This window comes from Macaca mulatta, chromosome 12 (genome assembly GCF_049350105.2).
Source record: "Macaca mulatta isolate MMU2019108-1 chromosome 12, T2T-MMU8v2.0, whole genome shotgun sequence".
Taxonomy (NCBI): domain Eukaryota; kingdom Metazoa; phylum Chordata; class Mammalia; order Primates; family Cercopithecidae; genus Macaca; species Macaca mulatta.
In genome coordinates this window covers 78,771,917-78,780,603 of record NC_133417.1, presented here as the reverse complement: position 1 = coordinate 78,780,603, position 8,687 = coordinate 78,771,917, and the positions used below count along the sequence as shown (strand labels likewise).

At 44.9% G+C, this 8,687-nt stretch overlaps 1 pseudogene; it reads left to right on the top strand.

Annotated features, from left to right (window-relative positions):
• The first annotated feature begins 3,962 nt into the window (after positions 1-3,962).
• On the top strand, positions 3,963-6,298 carry LOC100429442 (large ribosomal subunit protein uL18 pseudogene; annotated as a pseudogene).
• Positions 6,299-8,687: the final 2,389 nt, after the last annotated feature.

The following is an 8,687-nucleotide window of genomic DNA, read 5'->3' as shown; positions in this document are numbered from 1 at the left end:
CCACTGCACCTGGCCTTAATCTTTATTTTGATACATACTTAACATCTTCTTAAAGTCTAGGTATTTCAGTTTCAGTTGATAATCAATGCTGGTTGATAATCATGTTACATTTATTCCTCAGTTGATAATCATGTTGCAGTGGATAATCACGTTTCATTTATTCCTCTGAACATGACCTTGAAGGGTTTGCAGATAAAGGTGCATGGAAGAACCCCAAACTTACAGATTCCCAAATATGTGATTAGGCAAAATAACAAGATGGACATTGAGAGTGGGAGGCCTCATTCAGTTTCATGCATCCATTCTGTTTGCAACATGTAGAAATATGTACTTCCATTCCATAAATGGTTTAATGAGAACCCAGGCAAAAATAATGGTTACTATAAATAAAACTCAAGAGTGAGGGCCCAAAGTCAGGACGAGTTAGGACCAGGAAAATGTAGAAATGGATGGAGGGACAGATAGTGAGTTCCAAAGTGGTGTGTATCCACAGACTCAACTGTGGTATGGGAAAACATATGCTCATACTAGAATGTTTAGGTATGTTTAGCCAGAGTCACTCTTCATTCCAAAAGGAGAGGCATGAAGATTTAGTCATATTTAACATGGTGACTGGCGTATGCTTCACTCTACCAGCCCACAACACCAAGGGAAGACACAGGGCCCTGAGGAATGCGGGCAGGAGTTCCACACCACAGGGAGGCTGGCAGGGCCACCTCCCTGCTTTGGCTGCTCTCGGCAGGCTGTGGCATCCTGCAGTACACTCATGCTTGTCATCTCACTCATGGCCAAAGCAAAAATCTTTACTATGGTCTGTGAGGCCCAGTGGGATCTGGCCTTGCGTGAAGTCTCTGAGCTCCTCTCTGACTCCTCTCGTCTTTTCTCTCCAGCCAGTTGGGGCTCCTTGTTCCTCCCACAAACCAGGCACACTCCTGCCCCAGGGCTTTGCCACTGGCTGTTGACTCTGCCTATAACGCTCTTCCCCTAGACAACTGTCTAGCTGGTTCCCTCACTTCCTTTGGGTCTTCATTTAATGTCACCTGTGTCCGGTTCCATGGGTTTGTGGCTTATACTCTTCATGTTTATGTGAATCCTCAGAGAAGGAGGATAGCAAGCTGAAACTTACTTCCGCACAGAAACTACTTCTTTCACTTCACATGCTAGCATTATATTCAAGCAAATAAGAAAATAGCAAAGCTGGTGCTTCTCCTACTACTCAGACAAGTTCTTTGTTAGCCTCATTGGAAGTAAATGTTATGACAGTCCAATCTAACTGGGTGTGAAAGAAGAAATTAAAACAATTTGAAATTATTAGAAGACTTTTTTTTTTTTGAGACTGTTTCACTCTTGTTGCCCAGGCTGGAGTGCAGTGGTGTGATCTCGGCTCGCTGCAACCCCCGCCTCCTGGGTTCAAGAGATTCTCTTGCCTCAACCTCCCAAGTAGCTGGGACTACAGGCACCTGGCACCACGCCTGGCTAATTTTTGTAGTTTTGGTAGAGGTGGGGTTTTGCCATGTTGGCCAGGCTGGTCTCGATCTCCTGACCTCAGGTGATCCGCCCACCTTAGCCTCCCAGTGTGCTGGGATTACAGGCGTGAGCCACCATGCCCGGCCCCTAGAAGACCCTTTGAAATATGGATTTATATCCTCAGTCATTGACAATGAGCCCTGGCCTCTGTGTATATTATGCTTTAAAATATCAGGTAATAATAGACGTACATGTATTTTATTTGTGTATTTATTTAGAGACAAGTTCTCACTCTGCAGTGGCACAATCATAGCTCATTGCAGCCTCAACCTCTCGGCCTCAAGTGATCCTCCCTCCTCAGCCTCTCAAGTAGCTGAGACTACAGGCATGTGCCACCATGCCTGGCTAATTTTTAATTTTTTTGTAGATATGGGGTCTTGTTATGTTACTCAGGCTGGTGTCAAACTCCTGGATGCAAGTGATCCGCCTGCTTCAGCCTCCCAAAGTGCCATCATTACAGGCATGAGCTACCATGCCTGGCCATGTATATGATTTATAAATAAATAAATAAATAAATACACATCTAGTAGGGAGTTGTCCTTAAATTTTTCCCTATGGGGATGGTGAGATTAAAGAGTGGTTTTGAGATTAATGGTATAGGCGATCAAGACCTATGCTATATTTGAATTTTGATTTGACTGTGAGCTTCCTAAAAGCTTTAAAAAATGAGAGAGAGAGAGAGAGAGAGAGAGAGAGAGTGAGAGTGGCAGGGCGCGTTGGCTCATGCCTATAATCCCAGCACTTTAGGAGGCTGAGGTGGGCAGATCATGAGGTCAGGAGTTCGAGACCAGCCTGGCCGATATGGTGAAACCCCATCTCTACTAAAAATACAAAAATTAGCTGGGCGTGGTGGTGCACACCTGTAGTCCCAGCTACTCGGGAGGCTGAGGCAGAAGAATCGCTTGAACCCGGAAGGCAGAGTTTGCAGTGAGCCGAGATCACGCCACTTCTCTCCAGCCTGGGCGACAGAGCGAGACTCCGTTTCAGGAAAAAAAAAAAAAAAAAAGAAAGAGAAATGAACAGTTAGGACATAACTTTCATGCTCAGGAGTGACAGACTGTTTCCTCAAGGGAAGTAAAGCTTGTCTCAGCTTTCAAAAAAAAAGAAGAAATTATTTAATGGGGTCTTTCCTGTGGGGACCTGGGTGATACAGTGGACAATATCCTCAACATTTTTCCCACGGCAGATGCTGTGAGTTTCATTTGACTGCTTCTCAAAGGACTTTCCAGCATTCTGTAATTGTTGGCTGTTATTACTGTACATGCTGTGTCAGTGATTGGGGTCTATGTAGTGCTAGGTTCATTTCACAACCAAACAGTTTAGTTTTCACTTTACCCTGTAACTATCAACTGGTGGTTGAACGCTTGGCTGATCATTCTTCGCCCTTTGCCTGGCATAGGCATTGGCTTGGGTGCTTCCCCTTTCTTGTGCTCTGATTTCCTTAAATCTGTGCAAAATGCTTGTCATGGTATTGCTTGACAATATATATATCAGTCCATATTTTTCTTTATGAATGTTTATTCCACAGTTTGATCTACATCATTGAAGCAGCAGCCTTGTGATTTGTTTTCACTGTATTCTCCTGAGACTCCCAGCCGGGCCCCAATCTCGTGGGCCTCTTCACTGAATGAGATTTTCTCTAAAGTTGCCTAAGCTGAGGCTTTCCTGCCTAACAGACTGAAAACTTGCAACACTGAAGCGAAGAGCTGCTCCTGTTGGTTATATTTTGGGGCATTTCTTCCAGCTCAGATGGGAAATTTGAGATACATTTGTGTAATGTTTTAGGAATTTATCCCCTGCTCTCCCTACCACAGTACCCATCAGGTTCTTCCTATTCAACAATTATATGCACTGGCTTTCGAAAAGAGCCCCCAGGATGGGCCCTCTGGTGGAGGGGAGGGGAGCCCCATCTTCAGGGATGCAGTTAGACATGCTTGTGCTTGTAGCCCAGTTGAGACATCTGGGACCTCATGAAGAATGAGGCTTAAGGAAGATGCCAAAGGGCTTTTAAAAGATATGAATCTCTGAAACCACAAAAAAACCTTATGCTCTGTATCTGCACCGGGTGAAACCAGGGCTCACCTTTCGCTGACACTCACCGATGTAGCTGCATTGGTTGTCTGGATGTGGAAATCCATCCATGTGCGCCAGTACGTGGCCACTGCCCCAGGCCCGCTTCCTGTGCGCTTTCCCTCACCCCAGCTGCTCTGGATGCCACAAGAAGCCTCCATTCCTTCCCCACGATCCAGAACCTCACCCCGGGATTAAAGTAGATGGTAAGGCTGACTTTTGCACGGCCTCACTATACTGTGGGCCTGGCCCAGCGGCCTCATGTGTCTCCCCTCTCAGAGTCTCTTTCCTGCTTGCCCCTACATCCTTGATTCCTCCGGGGCATTCACTGTCTCTACTGGAGAGTGCTTTTGCCACTCACAGAAATGACCTGGGGCAAGTCCTGTGGCCTCAGATCATCCACTGCCAAATGGAGTTGCTGTGTGAAGTTAAAGAAGAAAATGACTGAGGCCCTGGGCTTAGCATATGGGAACCTCGCAGGAAGGTGAGCTCCCTCCTTTTCCTTCTCCTCTTCCTTCCCCTTCCCCCACTCTCTTTCTCACTATCACCTTCACCATCATCCTGCACCCTGGGACCCAGTCCTGCTCTCAGCCACTGTTTGCCAAGCCCCGTTAGGGCGGGAGATGTGAATTAAAGGGCTGGTAGTGCTCAAGTGTGTTCAGGAAGCGTTGAGAGGGGCAGGTGAAAACTTTTATCCTTCCTGCTTCAACCTATCCACTTCTTGAGTCTTGGGGCACGTTCAGGAGAATGAGGGCGTGTTCCAAATTCCCCAGTGACTTCCGGGAAACCTTTCTAGTCTTTTTATCCTGTAAAAGATAGCTTCCTACACGCCCTCCCTTGCTTCTAAACACTTCTTTTGAAGCACAGTAGTGAATAAATGAAGGAAGCTCCCTGCTGGGCCTCCTCTATGATCTCCTACCCCCTTGCTTGTCTGTGTCGTAATTGTTATCTTTTCTGGCAAGTCTGATTTCAGGGGCTTTTTAGGTGCTCTGACAGTGGTTCCCAAACTGGTCTGCACATTGGAACCACCTGGCTAGCTTAAGCAGTTGCAGATGCCTGGTTCCCACGCTCAGAGGTTCTGATTTGGTGGGTGTGGGGTGCTGTCTGGGCAGCGGGAGATTTAAAAGCTCCCCAGGTGACTCTAAATGTGTGGCTGAGTCTAGAACCATGGTCACAGCAACCTAATGCCATGGGGGCACCAGGACACTGGAGAGATTCTTGCTGAGTCTTTTGGTACGGGCGGGCTGTGGACTAATGAATGAATGGTTTAAGCTAATAAATTGTTATTTACTGCCTGTTTATCATTTCCTGAAGGCAGTGGTTCTCAAACTTTAAAGCATATGAGAATTCCCTGAAAGACTGTGTAAACCCAGGTTACTGAGTCCCACACCCAGATTTTCTGGTTTATCAGGTTTGAGGTGGTTGATTTGTAACCAGTTTCCTGGAAATGTTGCTGCGGGCCCAAGGACCACACTTTGAGAACCACCACCTTAAAGCGGAGTTTCTCTACCCTCCCTGGGCACTTGTTAATAAGCCAAGATTCTTGGGTCCCACTCTAACCTGCTGAATTGGCGTCTCCAGGGAAGGTGCCTGGACTGTCTGGTCACCAGGCATCTTTTGGTTCTTATTGTCAGGGGGCCTGGAACCAATACCTTAAAACAACACCAAGTGAGGAACCAGACACACAAGCCTAGGTTAGAATAACAAATGTTCACATTTAGAATTGACAGTGGTTTAGATGGTAATTAAAAGGACAAAAAGATCCCCCCAACACCCCCAGTGATATTGGGCCTGCAGGTCTGTGTCGAGCTTCAGACATAGGTCTCTGTTCCTCAGGATGGCATTTCGTACAGTTGTCAGGAATAGGCCTACTTTAAACAATACCAAGTGACATTTAGAAGATGAGGGGGTAAAACTGATTACTATGCTTGGAAACGCTTGGTGATACAGGATAAAAATAAGTACAACATGTCCAAATCCAGGATGATAGTTCATGTAACTCCTAACAGAGATATCATTTGTCAGATTGCTTATGCCTGTGTGCAAGGGCATGTGACTGTCTGTGCAGTTTATGCACATAAAGTACCAAAATATGGTGTGAAGGCTGGCCTGACAGATTATGCTTCAGCACGTCGTAGTGGCCTGCAGGCTTCTCAACACGTTTGGCATGGACGCCATCTAGGAAGGCCAAGAGGAGGTGACCAGAGATGAATATGATGCGGAGAGCATTGATGGTCAGCCTGATGCCTTCACCTACTATTTGGATGCAGGCCTTGCCAGAACCACCACTGACAATAAAGTTTTTGGGGCCCTGGAAGCTGTGGATGGAGGCTTGTCTATCCCACAAAGTACCAAATGATTCCCTGGATATGATTCTGAAAGCAAGGAATTTAATGCACAAGTGCATTAGAAGCACATCACAGGTCAGAATGTTGCAGATTATATGCATCACCTAATAGAAGATGAAGATGCTTACAGGAAACGGTTCTCACAATACGTAAAGAACTGCGTAACTCCAGACTTGGTGGAGGAGAGATATAAGAAAGCTCATGCTGCTGAAGGAGAGAATTCAGTCTACAAGAAGCCCAAGAAAGAAGCTGAAAAGAAGAGGTGGGACCTGTCTCCCAAACTGTCCCCTGCCCAGAAGAATGATCAGGTAGCTCAAAAGCAGGCAGGCTTCCTTAGAGCTCAGGAGCTCTGAGGTCTGCTGAGTGCTAAACTTAACGATTTTCTATGAAGATTTTGCAGATAAGACAATAAATGTATTGACCAAGCAGAGAAAAACAAAAGGCTAAAGTGAATATATTAGTAGAGCGATGCTGAGAGTGTTCTTTCCTTATATTGTAGGACTTCCCCTTCTTTTCATCCCACACTCAAGCCCTAGACATTACTATTGGGTCTTCCAGTGGATGGCATGAAATGAGTTAGGCAAAGCAATACATCTCTTGCTGAATATTGATCAGTGTTGTAGACCTTTAACAAAATATAATATAATTGATCTCAATTTATTCTTGAACCCTGTTCAGCAAATGGTTTGGAGGCTGGGGAAGAATTTATATTTGAAAGCTAAAGACATATACCTCAATATTTTCTGGTTTAAAGCAGTTAGATCAGGCACTTATTGGTCAATGTTCAATCTTTGGGAGTTTCTCCCTCTTCCACCTTCTTCTAGTCAAGCTGGTTTCTGGAACAGGGAATGCTTAGGTGTCCAGTGTGCCAAGGGAGAGGGGATAGCTGGTCCCTAATTCTGAGGGTCATCTGCCAGTGGTCTTAATGGCCCAGGCCACATTGCTGTGATTATTCCAGCAGTCCTCAGGCCTGCAGGTGATTTTTCTCCTGGGTTGGAAAGTCTTTTGCTAGGCTGACAATAGTTCTGTTTCTTAGACCTTCAAATAGATGGTTTCTAAGCCCTGCAGGAAATGTTCTTCTGATGGGGAGGTGGGAACCTGTATACACATTGGTAGATGTCCATGAATTTTCTTGGGCTTGGGAATTTAGATGACTTTCGCTGTATTACAGAACCTGCTTTTTAGTGATTGACCAGGGACAGAATGCAAGTCACTTGCTTCCCGGAGCAGGATTTGGTATGCTGGCTCATCTCCTTTCTCTGTCCCCACCCTATGCTTGGCCGTAACTCCATGCCATCTCTACATGGTTCCCTGTTTCTTTCTACCTCCATACGCTGATCTTAGCTTCTCCAGATCCAAGAGACAATTTGTTATAGGAAGAACTGACAGAGTTGAGCCAAAATCTGCTGTCTTTAGACTCAGGTCTGACATACAACTCAATTCCTAAAGACTAGAAACGCCAACCCATGTAGAAAGCATTCTGTTCATGTCTGCATTTGTGCATGTATTTGTGGAGCCTCTGCTGTGCGTTGGCATTGTGCTAGGCTTTGTGTTGGGTGCTGCTGACCACAGAAAGGTCCCAGACATAGGAATGCAAAAATAAAATTGCAAAACCAGGCAGCCTTTAATTAAGATCAAAGTACCGATGATCTAAGTAAGTGTTAGATAAGAATGTGACCGTGCACTGGAATAGTAAGAGGAGACTTCTTTGAAACAGTAGGTCTGGGTCAAGCCAAAGCTCAAGGAGGGGAATGAAGCTGACAAAGTGGTGAGACAACTGGATAAGACTCTACCCCCCACACTGATGAAGCATTGGCCATTGCCCTCAGTAGCCCATGAGTGCCCAGGGAAATGAAAGGCTGGGGCAGGTGAATTCTAGTGAGTTGACAGATGTCATGGTCAGTTACAAACTGGAGGAGAAGATGATGTGGGGAATACCAAAGAAAGTGATGTGAAACAAGAGGGGAGTGGAGTTTGATTCTGTGCCACCATTGAGATACTACATTTCATGTTATTTTATCAAGAACAGATGTTGGTGTGTCAAATTGATTCAAATGCAGAAAGGCCAAAATGTAGATGCACTAAATTTGCAAAGCTTTGGGGAAACTGGAAATTTTATAATCTGCTGATTTTAATACTCCATCAGTGTAGTATTCTTACCTAAGAAATGCAGAAAATGAAGTCTATTTTTCCTTTCATAAAACTTAAGGATGAGATGTATGAGGGAAGACAACATAGGGAATATTTGTGTAGAACTAGTAGTAAATTCAAGTTATCTGACTGCATAGCCAGGTATGCTCATTGGACTGACTCCAAAAAGTTATCAAGGGAATATGAGCAAATGCAGCTTTTGCTCCTCAGAGTTCATCAAAATCCATATCTTTTACAATTCTTTTTATGTTGGCCCTAAAATGCTACTTGACTGAAATAATCTTCCCCTCGATAGCAAAGAATGTCTTATAAGCTACAGATTAATTGGTCAACTTGACATTCCATGTTCCCAATAGCTAATGCTAGTGCCCCTTTTCCTAGAACACGGATCTTGTGGATGATTTATGGGTGGGAATGACTTAAGGCTCAATTACCCTCCATTTAACAACTCCTGTAGTGCCTCTTACTCGGAATTGTATTGCATTTCCCATTCCGTTCCCTGTGCTTCAAATAATTTTCCTCTCCATTTTAACGTGCTGACTTCTTCCTTGACTTTAAGATTCACCTTGGAAGAAAAATGAACATTTATTG